The sequence below is a fragment of the Montipora capricornis genome, chromosome 6, assembly GCF_036669925.1.
Source record: "Montipora capricornis isolate CH-2021 chromosome 6, ASM3666992v2, whole genome shotgun sequence".
Classification (NCBI taxonomy): Eukaryota; Metazoa; Cnidaria; class Anthozoa; order Scleractinia; family Acroporidae; genus Montipora; species Montipora capricornis.
Window position 1 is genome coordinate 7,552,364 of NC_090888.1, and position 15,000 is coordinate 7,567,363.

General features: G+C 42.0%; 1 protein-coding gene and 1 pseudogene across 1 annotated transcript in view; one reads left to right on the forward strand and one right to left on the reverse strand.

The window, feature by feature from the left end:
- LOC138051401 (tetratricopeptide repeat protein 28-like) overlaps positions 1–15,000 on the forward strand; it is a 695,954-nt gene that overhangs the window by 173,602 nt on the left and 507,352 nt on the right. The window lies entirely within an intron of this gene.
- On the reverse strand, positions 2,987–3,725 carry LOC138053157 (uncharacterized; annotated as a pseudogene).

A 15,000-nucleotide genomic window follows, 5' to 3' on the forward strand; every position in this document is an offset into this window, starting at 1 on the left:
TGCGTCTAGATGAAACATAATAGCCGGTTACCTGAAATCTATTGGGTTACGGATTCAACGTCGAAGAGTCAGACAAAGGTTGGCGAAGTTAGATCCCGAAAATAATGCCTTGAGATGGGGTGCTACCATACAGTTTAAAAATTTGGGAAATTCAACTTCTATGTCAAATTTTTCTTCTCACTCTGCCGCCATCTATTGTCCTATACCTTGCACAGTTTACTCTGGTTCTATATGGCCGCGCTCGTCCCAGGAAGAATGAACATATATTTTCGGATTGCACATAAATAAGGATTGCATTAAATCAATATTCGTAGTATTGCATTACATATAAATTTTAAGAATTGGATTGAATCAATATTCGTGGTATTGTATTAAATATAAAATTTAAGGATTGGATTGAATCAATATTTGCGGTATTGCATTGCATATAAAATTTAAGGATTGGAGTGCGTTGAATGCCTTTTATGACTTTAAACTAAACCTTTATTTAAAGGATTGAACATATCTATCTAAGATTAAATTTTGCTACAAACGGCTTGCCATACCCAATGCCTCGCTTCTCAATTATTATGGTACACCAAAAAAAGGTGGGTCACTTTGTGACACATATACAGACAACCTCAGTGTTAACCCGCTTTGGCAGAAAAACAATTCTCTGTTTAGGCAGAGAATAACTGCAGGGTTGGGCAAGTCCTTGAGTTGACCCTCTGCGTTTGGAGTCTATTTGAGAACTCCCGCGGTACGCTCTCTCGATTGAGGAAACCAGAAACCAGAAACCAAACAGGCAAAACCGAAAACCGCGTTGGACACCAGACCCGAAAATCCGGTTGTATTTTGGCGGAAAACCGAAAACCAAATGCTAAAGAAACGGATTACCCGAAACCGTAAGAGTCACAAAAACCGAAAATTAAACCGACGTTTTTTGGTGCAAAAACCGAAAAACCGGCCTAAAAAGTGGCAAAAACCGAAAATCCCAACGCCCCCCTCAATACGTAACATTGGCTTTGAGGGGTGTAATAAGTTATTTGTTTCTTGTGTGATCGAACTATATACTGCCCTCCATATTCTTTCCTTACACATCGAGAAAGTAAGTAAATGATATATCTTGACTTTTTTCTGAAGGGAGATTTTAGTTTTTGAATCCGCTTAGATTCAAAATTGAGGGTGTGACAAAGCAAATGACGATTAAGAATGCAGTCAATCAGTTTTGGCCATAACAAACCTTTAATGTCTACTCGCTTTAAAGTCTTACTTAGAGCTAAGCAAGACCAGAGCCTCGTCTAATGTATGCGTTCTCTTTACAACTTTGAACCTCGCCGAACGAAAGCATTACTTGAATTGTTTGGAGCAATGGAACAGTCATCTCACCTCCATCCGTTCTCTTGAGAATTTTCCAGCTTTCCGCTCCAGTTCTACTTTTTTTGCATACTAGGCACAAGTGATTTTTGTTATGAAAGTTAAAAGTTTTCGTACAATATTCGATAATGCATGGATAACCACATTAAATCATCAAATTTTGCAGAGACATTTCTTGTCGTAGAGGACCTCGCATCTATTAGCATCCATTTTGGTAAGTTGCTCACTGTTACTCATCTCTTATAATAATAGAACCCGCACACTTGTCGTAAAGAGTATGGCATGTAGTTCCCGGTGTTGTGGTCTGTCTTCTGTTGTGTATCATGGTTGGGAGGGTAAATGCTCGGAGATATGAGCTACACCAAGCTACTCTAAAAAAAATCCGAGGGTAAATAAAGATATATGATATGATATGAACAAGTAATTTACAAAGTGTGATAAACCAATTGTGATGCGTTTTGCGTGACTTTTTGTTGTTCCAAGTATTTCCATATCATTCAAATGTGAATGCTTCATTGTCGTGCAAATTCAACACACAAAGAATCTTAACCCCGAGAGATTTGAATTAGGTACAACACTGAGTTAGCCGAATTGGTCTATTTTTCAGTGTCCCTGTTTGAAGAGATGTGTTAGGATTCTGCATTTGATTAGAGTGCTCTTGACAATCGATGCTCTTTGAATGTGAAGAATGCTTGCCTTCCAATAAGCAGTATCCTCCACAAGTCACAAGTTTCAATATTTTAGGTGTATTTAATCACAATCTCGCTTGAGACAGTCTTAACTCTGGTGCTCTCAATCACTGCCAGAATCCCACGCTATAGAAAATATTTTAAAATTTACCTCAAGGCCCTAGATCACTTAGCAATTTCTGGTATCTGTCATTCTCTAATTGATTTGTTCCTGATAATACCCTAAAGATTTAGGAAACGAACCTGACAATCACGCAATCAACAACTACATCTATCTATCTTTATTTCCAAGAAGGTAGTCCAAATGCCGTGTAGTTTTCTCTATTCACAATTAACTTATAATCTGATACTCTGTTAAGTTGTCGAATGTGTGAAGAATTTTATCTTTTGCGGTTTGGTGATGTTATTTTACTCTTTTATTTTCTTTTTTCTTTTTCATCACTTTCCTCTTATAGATGGAGTTTAGTTTAGGTATACAAAACAGTACATTTTCCTGAACTAGTCAGCAGTTTAAAAAAATTGCTTTCAACTGGAACCAAACAATTGTTTCATTTGGGGTGGAGGGGGGCTTACTACAAAAGAAGTGAAGACAGAGAACCCTTACTGTTTGATTGCTCTTAAATTATTCAAATTTTAGTGTCAGGCACTTTTTATTGTTAATGTGTTCGGGACACTCAAAGCCCTAAAAGTAATCTTTTTTTTTTACTTCTGATTGATAAAGAAGAAAGAAAGATCCATTAAACAATTTGGGTGCTGGGAGGGCTGTTTGTATAACACTGACATTTACCCCTTAGGGGCAGTTATGGTACAACGTGAAATGAGTTAAATTTCAAAGTAAAACTGTGGATCATCTTATTGTCTTAATTTCTGTGCACACAATTTCCAGACTTGTTATTGTTCCTCAGACCTGTTTTATTATTGTTTTAGAAAAGAGCTTTAGTTTAGCTTATGATCGATCTTTTATCCTTGATCCTTGATCCCTGTTTTCCAGAAAACCAACCTATCCTGACTTTATGAGGGTCTATCAGAGCAGGACATTTACGAACCCGCTCTCGCTGTATATTTAACCCCTCTGATCTCAAATGGCCCAAAACCATTGAAGTTCCGACTAAACAGCCATGTTCACTCACAAAAGCGCTGATTTCGCTATCCAATTGTTCATTAGTGATGTGACAACTGGTTAAGGCCAAACTCTGATACTCTACGGTGAAAAGTCCAGCGTGAGCCGAGTACCATACGAGTCATATCCCAGCTAAAACCCAGAGAACAGAGCTCCACCAATGTCTCTTCCTTTATGTCAAATTTTGGCCTTCCAACTTACCCGGTGTCTACTCTATTTGGTGAACTTAGTGAAATTATGGCCACTTGTGATCATCTTGTTCGAAATGGAAATTCACCCCTACGATGACAGTCTCAAAACATCAACTGAAAATTCCTGGTCATTTCCAGAACTGCTTCCCTGTTAGTTTGTGATACAAAGTGACATACATTTTGCAAAGCTTGAACTGCATTTTCCAAACGAATGGTCAAGCTTTTCGTTATTACGATGTCATTCTTTGACTGATGTTGCTCCTAATCACTCAATAACTCATCTAAATCTGTAAAAAATAAACTCCATTGGCTATTATTTCTACCATTTTGGTCAACTTGTGTCACCTCACGATCGCTGCCTTCCGCCATCTTGCCGAGGGACAATTTTGTTTCCAGTCTCTCTCGTTAGCAATGGATGGGCTTGCACCCAATTTGTTGACACGAATTTTGGAGTTGTTGATCTTGACAGCGTTTCGATGGCTGAACATTGGGAATAGCAGCAAGTGTTGATCTTGCTGCCAAAAAACCTTTTTTGAGGCAATATTCGCTGTTGATTTTAAGACTAATTCCAATGTTGTAATTGACAAATTTATGGCGTTGATTTTGAGAGGAAATTGTCGTATCAAAATAAAAAAAAATTTTTGAATTCGTATAAACATAGCAACTTTCTTTAATTTTCCAGACATGTTTCGACGGTACATCCGTCATCTTCAGTGTTACATATTTTGAAATTGCCGTTGAACACTGAATATGTAACACTGAAGATGACGGATGTACCGTCGAAACATGTCTGGAAAATTAAAGAAAGTTGTTATGGTTATACGACTATCTATATTGTTGCTGCTATCTAGACATTTTTTGAATTAAAAATAAAGTAGTTGAAGTTGACAGGTAAAGAGTGTTGGTGTTGATAAAGATTTGTTGAATTAGGTATCAAGTTGTTGGTTTTGGCAGGAATTTTCATTGTTGAATTTTGCTACAATTTGGTGACCATATCCGAAAACAGCACTGTCCACCATGTTGTTTCGTATCTGTTGTCGAAAGAGCGCCAAAACTGACCAACACGATCTCTTCCTCGAATGAAGGATTATCCTTCATTGTCACTTTGCCTTAAATGAAGTATTGTCCTCCATTTTGACCACTCTGTCCCAGGACTTGTGGTAAAAAGAAAAAAGTAAAAGTAGCCCCTGGACAGGATTTGAACCAGGAACACCCACTTGGAAGGAACTGTTTTTATCCACTTAACCACTAAAGATCAACTGACTAGAAAATGTGCCGATTATTTACCAAAACTAATTAGTGTATATATAAAATCATTGCTGAATAATGGTTAAGTCTAAAGCTTGATTTTAAAATGGTTAGCTTTCTCTTGAAGTTTGGTAACCGGCATTTTTCACTATGAAAGCTTGCTTCTTAGCGGGTGTTAATACACGTTTACAGCGGCACTTTTGGAAGAAAAAAATATTGACATTAATTAAAAATGATATCCTCGCAGTTAGTGATGTGGTAGTCTAGTGGTTAAGTGAAGGGGTTATTAATTACACGTTCCCAGGTTAGAGTCCTGCGAGTCCGGACATTGGGGTTCTGCTTTTAAAAGAAATGTGTTCATTTCCCATGATCGCTATCAAGCTTTCAGTGTCCAAAATGAACGATAATACTTCATTTGGAAGAAAGTGACAATGAAGAATAATCCTTCAATTGAGGGAGAGACTTGGTTGAACTGACAGATTTTTCTCCCCCCTCGAGACGGTTTCAGCCAATCAGAATTTTACGTTCATCCAGTGAACGTAATAACAGAAAAACCACCCTCTCTTTTCTCCCTCCCCAGTTCTCTTTTCTGCGCGACTTGGTCACTCGCTTCGCTTCCCTGTCTACTTGCGCTTGCTACGCAGGCTAGTTGCAGACGCACCCAAATGATCTACCAGTATTATTTATCCCTTAATTTGTTTTTCAGCCGCATTGATTATTCCTGCTCAAAAGGTTTTAAAGAGGAACATTGCAAGGTATTTAGTAATACTAGCTTGCTGGGTGCAACAACTTATTTTTTTGTTTTTTGATCAAACTGTACCACCCTCTATTCTTTCCTTGCACATCGAGAGCCAGGAGCAAGGGCCAGCACAGTCGGATAATGCGCGGCCTTGGTGCAAGAGGTCCCAAGTTGGATCCCCGGATCTCACATCCTTGTTTCGACTTCTTTCCTATCAGGGTAGCATACGTAGTCTTAAATTCCCTTAAAATGGAGCACTGGCGGAAAGAGGGGGTAAAATGAGCGCACCGACAGCTTCCTGGGAGAATACCCTCGCTCTAGAGGGTAAAGGAATTACCTACGTTAAATAAGGTGTACCTAAAGTAAGTGATGTATTTTGAGCTTTTTTTTATTTACAGTCACTTGATCTCGATCCACGGTGTTTGCGTAGGCATGAATGATTTGTGTTAGAAAGTTATATCCCATAAGGTAATGTTTAAGGAGAGCCTTGGCAGTGGATAATTACGTGAAATTAAATTTGATAGAACTGCGAGACGAAACTTTGGCTTTTGAAAAGCATCCGTTTGGAACAACACTGGATAAAAATCAAAGCTCAAAATTTTTAAAATTTACCATTGTGTCAGTTACAGTATGTTTTCTATAACATCGTTGGTTAGTTTGAGTTTCACCTCATGGTAAGGAACATTTGAAGAGCGCCTCTCAGCAATTTTCACCTAAGACCGTGCGAGATAAGAAAATCGAAAATTGCCAAACTTTGTCACAATGAAGGAATCCAAAACCATTTTAAGAAAAATATGTTTTACTTTGTTTCGATACTTATTTTACCTGGACGGCGACTTTTTTCGGTATGGGGCCTTGCGAGCGAGTGAAAACGACTCCAAAATGTCGCTTGTTTGAATCGCTCTTTTTGAAATAACGAACGAGTAACTTAAAAATCAAAACAACATGGCACAGCTAGAGTAATTCATTCACCCTTTAGCGCTGTTAACGGTACAATATACCAAAACTGGAATTTTGACCAAATTTTAAAACTTGACCTTTTTTAGATGGATTACAGACCCTTGCAAAACAAATCTGGAATATTCTGGTTATTTCCAGAATTTTTCTTAGAATATAACAAAACGATTTCTAGAAATTCCTAGAATTTACCAGTTTCCTTGCCTGGAAAATTCTAGAAAATTCTAGAATGTTAATGAAACATGCTAATTAGGGAATAAATAGCCAGCTTTATTCCAGAAATCATAATCTGGGATCAAATCAGGTTTTTCCAGCTTGTTACAAATGTTGCTTTCTAGATTTTTCTAGAAATTCCTGCATGCTATTAAATGAAAGCATGTGAAGATCATGTATTAATTTCCAGCTTTTTTCAAGGATATTCCAGTTTTTCACGATTTTCCTCTGCCTTTTCCCACCAGTTAATTTTATTCCTTGATGGTTCTAGCTTTTGGTTCCTTTAAGGCAATTCAACCATTTGTAACTTTTTAAATTTATCACGAGTAACTTAACTAAACTTCTTACTCTAAGCAGTCAAATGCACAACAAAAACAGGCATCATTTTCTTGTCTGTGTAAAGAACTACCAAAGATCATTGAATACTTTGTTTAACTATAAAGTTATTGGTCATTAGTGGTAGTCAGGCAGTCATGTCTTGTACCTTCCCTTGTAGAACCAGACACTGTGTAATCTATGTAAATCCTATTTAACGACCTTATGTAAATGGTATGTTATGATATACATAAATTGGATACAGAAGCCTTATTCAAAGGCTATGTTATACGTATGCCTCATCTATATATTTTGAAAGGAAATGCTATGTTTTAGCTAATCAAATGGAAGCTTTACATAGCATATGTAAAGGCTATGTTATGGGGTTTTTGTGTCCAAAAATAAAAATTGTTTCAACATAGTTTCTACATAGATTCGAAACAGAAAATACACAACACATACATAATTATCCTGCTCCTATAAAATAATATTCCAGCAAATCAGAAATGTGCTGGAAACTACAAAAAATCTATTGTAGTCAAGCTACTAACAGTTATTACCATAGCTCACAGAAAAAAAAAATAGACGACAGATTTCAAAGCAGTTATACTTTTTTATTGCATGAGCCTAGACATTTAATTCATGCCAAAATCTTTGGATTGGGTTCTTGTTTTAAATTTAACTAGACCCTCTGTGAGGGTACACTGGGTTGCCTGTGGTACGTGCACCGTTCCAGTAAATTTTTTTCAAGTTGGGGGGTCATTAAGACCATTTAAGGGGTCACCCAGACGTCATACCAGCAGAGGCCCTTTGGCTCACAGGTGCTCACACGTTCGCAGGACGAACAGATCCTTTTCTGAGGTTAAAAACCTGGCTACCAGCCTATTAATTAATAATCAATCATTTGTCGGAAAGAAGAAATTCCTGTCCTCTTCAGAAAAAATAGACATGCATTGCTTACATGTGGTAGTGAAGTAACACAGCAATTTACATGTATTCCATATAAAATGTCAACTGAGCTGTGTGTTGTCTTCCAGGAGATTCAAGTTGTCCGTGCGTAATATGTAGCTCTAACAGTGCACGATATTGATTTGGTATTGTCTATCATTGTAGTGCCATGGTAGAAGTCTTGGGTAAATAGCCTGAGAGGACATGTGGTTACTAGCAAAGTACTGAACCCAGAAAGATTGAAGAAAATAAATGGAAAGTGAGAAACACTGTCTTCTGGGCTGACATGTTGATAATTTTCAAGCTCCCTCACAACTTCTTTCACCACAAGTTTAAGCGTGCCCTCTGAGCATCTGACAGCTTTGTAATACTAAAGTTTACTAAAGTTTTCTATGGTTTCCCTGTCCGGAGGGGTTAGTATCTCGATGGGTGACCTCAAACATATACCCCTTCGTAAAACAGAAGCATTGGACCCTAAATACTATTAACGATAACAAATGCGAACTCAGCAAGGTACAGATTTTGTTAGCTTGCTTTATGCAAAAACAAATATTGATGCAAAAGTAAATTGATACACAGTTTTTAGAAAGAGCAGAAGGAAGTTTCCAGGACGGTCGTTCGAGAATAACATATTTACGACATGAAAACAACATTAACTTTGAACCGTGAATATAGAATATAAAAAGTTACGCTCAGCGACAAACATTTTGGGAGATCTTTGCTACGTTCAATTTTGTTATTGTACTTTTAGTTGCACAAATTAATCGCAAAATCGAAAGTGACATCGCCGGAATTCAGCGGGCGCCGTGATTAAGTTACCACGGCATGTTTACTCGCCAAACAGTGAAGCATCTGTGTCAAATGATGGCAAGATACCGGGTTTTCGTGAGTTTCTTTTTCTTTCAAGTGTTATAAAGTTTGACAATAAATGAACAAAGTCAAAAACAAAGATCACAATCGCCCAGACTCTTGAGCTTGACCCCGGGGTTAACCATTTTTTCTGCTGAGTCAAAAATTTACTCTCCAAGACAAGGTTATGTATCACCAGGTAATTCCATCATTTTGGAAATAGCAGCTACTTTATTATGCATCGGCGTAACAATTTTTTGCTGATTTTGGAGCTCATTTTGTTGAAACTCAAGCACGCTTCCGACAGGCCTGTGAACCCTTCCTGCTTACAGAGCAATACTAAAAAAGCTTCTCCCATATCATATTTCAACCTTAAGCTCGAAAATTCAATACACAACATGATATTATAATTCACAAAGGCAGAAAATACCACAGAATCCTTTTCCAGCGAAACATTTATTGAAACAAACAACATATTTGCTCTTAGAGGCGAAAACCTCTTCCTATTTCATTGCGTGCGTGAAGACAAGAAACTCAATCGTGTCAAATTACCATGTACTTCAGGTTAATACAGCTCACTTTGATTTCAGCTCGACGGAGATAGATTGTTGTCAAAGTCCATTACTCGTTGCTTTTGAGATTCCAGGTGTTGGTTTTTCACCGCCTGCCTAGTTTATCCAACTGACTTCCATTATTGAGCTCGATAAGGGTATATTTTGTTTAAGGATCCACTAAAACGCCATTCGCGTTACATGACTTTCAACGCCATTGCAGGCTAAGTTAATGATTCTCCTGTGTCCACCAGAGAAATCTACGCATTTCCACTACCCTCTAGATCCTAAGAAAATACGCACAGAAGGATCTATGCACAAAGATACCACTTACCAGGGGAGTGACAAGCAAGACTTTTACCGGCACAGAAAAAAAATAATAAATTAATAAAATAAAATCAAACTAAGAAATCCCACCCACTTTCCGACTGGGACCCAGTAAAAACTAAAAAGCTTTAAAACATTTCAGATAAACCACAGAACTACATGTATAACAAGTCTGCAAACAGAGATCCCCAAATACATCAAGCCATAAGTGGTTAAGGAGACAGAATTGGCTGCTAGGCATTTTCGTTTTCTGTAAAGGACCTTTCCCTGCTGTCCCATCAAATAATTTTTTTCAGAAGTGTCTTTTCATACTCTTTCATGGCAACTAAAAAAAATACAGTACATATACTTTAATGATGCATGTAGTGATTCCTCTAAATCGCTGATCATTTCTATTACAATTAAAGTGTGTGAAGAGTAGACTCATAAGTTTGGGTCTCTACTTACAAACGTCCATAATAGCTTTCTCAGGCATTTTCTGCATTGATTACCATAGTTAAAGTGACAGAAATTAGCATTTTACAAGAAGGAATCAATTGTCAATCGTATACAATCATGTAATTTGCGGTATGAAATCTTTTTTTCTAACTTCATTATTCTTGTTTAAGGTTTACCAAATATAGTTAAATGAAATTTAACATAGTTAACGACTAGGAGCTAGTCTGGTCAGTAGTGTTTTGCAGGCGGTTGTTAGTGTCTTGGCCGTCTGGTAGCGTTGTTTAGCGTTTTGGTGCGTTCCGTAGTGTTTGTTATAGTTACATGGTTCACGACCGGGAGCTAGTCCGGTCAGTAGTGCCTTGCAGGCGTTTGTTAGCGTTTTTATGCGTTTGTGTAGCGTTTGCAGCACTCTTTAGGTTGTGGGAGCCCTGGGGCTGACATGGTTCAGCGGTATTGCTGCTTAGTGCATGCGTTGTTGTCCAATGTGTTTGCAGCGTGTTTGTTGCTCTGTTGGCGTGGCGTTGTGAGTCGGATTAGGAGTTTAGTGGTTCTGGGCGTTCTTTTTCTCGCTTCGTTGGCTATCTCGGTCGCTGTCCAGGTTGAAATAGAAGTTCTTCGATCTTCGACCGTCTCCATCTCGTCTTCACCGCTGTGTTGTGGTTCGTCTTACCTTCTCTTGTACCTGTTCCGATAGTCTGCTCGTCGCTCAGATAGCGTGGCGTTTCTTTGGCGGGCTTCATGTAGCGGTTCCCAGTTGTGGTCAACAAAGGATAACACAAAACAGAAAAAAAAACACAAGGATTTCTTCCGTCATCGACCGTGGTTTCCTCGCCCTCTGTCGTGTTCGTTGGTTTGTCTTTACTCGCTCATCGCTCTTTCGTGCCTTTGACCATCGTGTGCTCCGATACGTCAGCGTGGCGTTTATTTTGGTGGGCTTCGTGTAGCGGTTCCCAGTTGTGGTCTACAAAGGAATAAAATCTAAAGGACTTCGTCAGTCATCGACCGGGGTTTTTCTTTGGCGGCTGTCGTGTTTGTTGGTTTGTCTTTCATTCACTCGTCGCTCTTTCGCCCCTGGACCATAGTGTGCTCACAGATACGTTAGCGTGGCCAAAGGATTCGTCCTTCATCGCCCGTGGTCTTTTCTCGCTCTCTGTCGTGTTTGTTGGTTTGTTTTTCACTTGTTTTTTGTGGTCGCCTCTACTCGCTCGTCGCTGGTTGGTGTTCGATCATACATCATGCCGAACCCACCTCGTTCAACCAACAATAGCTTGTCTGCTGGACTTCGTTCGGAGGACATACCTCTCTTGTCCCCCGCGCCGATGGTGGTTTCTACGGCTCCCTCTGGAACCTCAGACCTTCCTGGAGGGTAAACTCCTGGTGTCCAACGTAAAACGCAGGCAGGTTGAAATCAAGGATATTCTTACTTGGACTGAGGCCTTCATGATTTTCCAGCTGGTCCTGTGTGCCTCTCACCCCCTGCGTTGGTTAGACTTGACCAGATACAAGCTGCTCATTATTCAAACAGCCCGCCAATATCCAGGTCTGGCTTGGTTTGAATACGATCTGGCCTTCAGAAGGGATGCTGCTCCCTCGGGCCTTACAGATTGGTCCAAAATGAATTTGGATCTGTATAGTTTTCATTTGCGTTTGCCAGCATCGTCCTCACTGCAACCAAGGCCGTCTTCCCTTTCCGGGTTTCCTCAGTCGTCCTCCGACAGCCCAGACTCCCACCGACGCACACAATTCTGCCATTCCTGGAATGAAGGAAAATGCCAGTGGCGATATGGGAGGTGCAAGTTCCGCCGCAACTGCAGCAATTGCGAGGGAGAGCATACCAAGGCTATCTGCCCCTTTCCCCGCTCAGCTGGATTTCGTTCCCGTTCCCGCTCCCCCTCCCCTGGAGGGAGAAGGGGACAGTACTGAGGGGCGAGGTACGCCCAGTGTTGTGTTTGTACATAGTTTTAATGATGTGATTGCATTGCCTAGCCAGCCGAATGGATTGCCTCAGCTGGCAAAGTTGTTTTGTCCTGTTCCACTTTCAGTTCCAGTCTCAGTTCCCGTTTCTGTTCCAGTTAAGCCCAGCGTTGCAGTTGTCTCTTTTACCCCGTTATCTCCAGTGTCTCAGGTCACACCATTACAGTTGGATCAATTTCAAGCCGAATTATGCCACCATCCCAACAAGTCAGCTGTGGCATTTGTGACTTCTGGCATACGGGATGGATTTCGGATAGGCTTTGACCCATCCTTGGTGTCCCTCAAATCTGCATCTTCAAACATGCGTAGCTCTGCTGAGCACCCATCAGTGATTGACTCCTACTTGCAAGCTGAAGTCTCTTCTGGCAGGGTGGCAGGTCCTTTTCCAGTGCCCCCGCTTCCGTCATTGCACATAAGTCGTTTCGGGGTGATCCCCAAAAATAATCAGCCTGGGAAGTGGCGTCTCATTTTAGACCTATCATCCCCAGCGGGGCAAAGTGTCAATGACGGCATCCCTAAGCCCCCATTTACAATTCAGTATGTGTCGGTGGATGCTTTCATTGATGGCATAATGTCTCTGGGTCAAGGAACGTTAATGGCCAAGTTTGACGTGGCCAGTGCATATCGGAATGTGGCTATCCACCCGGACGATCGCCCCCTTCTTGGCATGAAGTGGCGTGGGCAATATTTTGTGGATTTGGTGCTCCCTTTTGGGCTGCGTTCAGCACCATTTATTTTCACCGCCATTGCAGACCTGGTTGAATGGATCCTGGTTCACAATTATGGGGTTACATTTCTCCGTCATTACTTGGACGATTTCCACACTTTGTGCACAACTGCGTCCTATGTGTTCCACAACAACCTTCAAAACTTCTTTCGTCTGTGTACAAAACTTGGCTCTCCCCTTCATCCAGATAAGTTGGAGGGGCCTGCGACTGGTCTTACAATCCTTGGGATTGAACTTGACTCCGAGAACCCTCAGGCTCGCCTTCCGACTGACAAGAGAGATAGGATTGTTTCACTGTTAGATGAGTGGTCGGCAAAACGTTTTTGTAAACGTCGCGAGCTGGAATCCATCTCCATCACGCCTGCAAGGTCGCCCCACAGGGTAGGACATTCCTTCGCCGGATGATCGACTTGCTTTGTGCCTTTCGCTGTGATGATCACCCCATTAGGCTTAACCAGGAATTTCGGCGGGATTTAACCTGGTGGCGGGAACTGTTCCAAACTTGGGATGGCCTCAGTTTTTTCTGCATGCCCACATGGGCACCTCTCCCGGACTTCCAGGTCTCATCGGATGCAGCTGGCTCTTTGGGCTATGGAGCTATTTTTAAATCCCACTGGTTTGCTGGTGCCTGGTCAGCTGCACAAAGTTCCTCATCTATAGCATACAAGGAGCTCTTCCCAATTGTGGTGGCAGCCTATCTGTGGGGCCGTCAGTGGGTATCTTGGCGGGTCGAGTTCTCTTGTGACAATGAGTCTGTGGTGGCTGTACTTAAGTCTGGCACCTCGCGGGACAAAAACCTAATGGTGTTGCTGCGCTATTTGACTAAGCTGGCCATCCATCATTCCTTCTCATTTACAGCTTCATCTGTTCGAGGGAAAGCTAATCCAGTTGCTGATGCACTCTCTCGATTCCAATTTCAGCGGCTCAGACGCCTGGAGCCACAGGCCGACCCAACACCGTCTCCTATTCCTGCCTCCCTTCTGGCAGCGCTTCAGATGCCTTGACTCAGAAATGTTGTTTCCTACTTACCCAAGGTCTTGCACCTTCCACCCAATGAGTGTACCAATCTGCCCAATGTCGATTCACAGACTTTTGCCGCCAGGATGGTCGTGCAAACCAGGATGGCTCCATCCACCCAGCCACTGAGGAGACTCTCATGCGCTTTGCTTCCTTCCTGGCCGACAACCTGAACCATTCCTCCATCAAGGTCTATCTCTCAGCAGTGCGCTCCCTTCACATTGACCATGGCCTTCCCGATCCGCTAGTCAACTGTCTTCGTTTGCAGTGTCTGCTAAGGGGCATTAAGCGAGTTCAAGGTCCAGCGTCACCCAGGCGCCTACCTATCACAGTTGATCATCTGAAGGTCATTCAGAGCTCTTTGGACCTGTCTACTAGAGACCATGCGATGTTGTGGGCTGCGTGCTGCTTGGCATTTTTTGGGTTTTTGCGTGCGGGCGAATTCACGGTCAACTCGGCATTCAATCCTCACACCTGCAAGCGGACTCCTTGGTGAATCCCTCTTGTTTCAAAGTCTGTATCAAGTGCTCCAAGACAGACCCCTTCCGGGTGGGTTGTGATATCTACTTGGGGCGTGGCTCGGGCTCTGTGTGCCCCATAACAGCGTTGGGCACTTACTTGTCTCTGCGTGGGTCTGCTCCAGGGCCCCTGTTCTTGTTTAGTGATGGTCATCCTCTTAGCCGGCAGCAGCTATCATCCTTTTTGCAGTCTATCCTACATGGGGCTGGGTACTCCGGCTCCTACTCTGGCCATAGTTTCCAGATTGGGGCGGCGACAACTGCAGCGGCACATGGTGTTCCAGATCACCTTATCAAGACCTTGTGGCGTTGGTCTAGCGAGGCATACCAGATCTATATCAGGACTCCAGTTAGTTCCATTGTCCGTGTTTCCTACCAGTTGGTGGCGTAACAGGTAGCGTATTGCTCTGGTTACCCGCGGGGGTGGGTGCCTCAGGTTTGGGCTATCGGGGGCTTAGGCCTAGTTGCCCCGAGCCCCCTTGCTCCGGGTTCTTCCTACCCGGAGATCCCTTCGGCATGGCGCGGGGGCTCGTGGCTTGGTTGCGGGTTGGGCAGGCCAGTCGGGTGTTCTAGTGCCCTGGGGATGTGACTGCGGTTGCAGCCCCCAGGCTTCCTAGGCACCTACCCTCCACTGGCGACGTGGGCGTTAAATATAGTTAAATGAAATTTAACATAGTTAACGACTAGGAGCTAGTCTGGTCAGTAGTGTTTTGCAGGCGGTTGTTAGTGTCTTGGCCGTCTGGTAGCGTTGTTTAGCGTTTTGGTGCGTTCCGTAGTGTTTGTTATAGTTACATGGTTCACGACCGGAGCTAGTCCGGTCAGT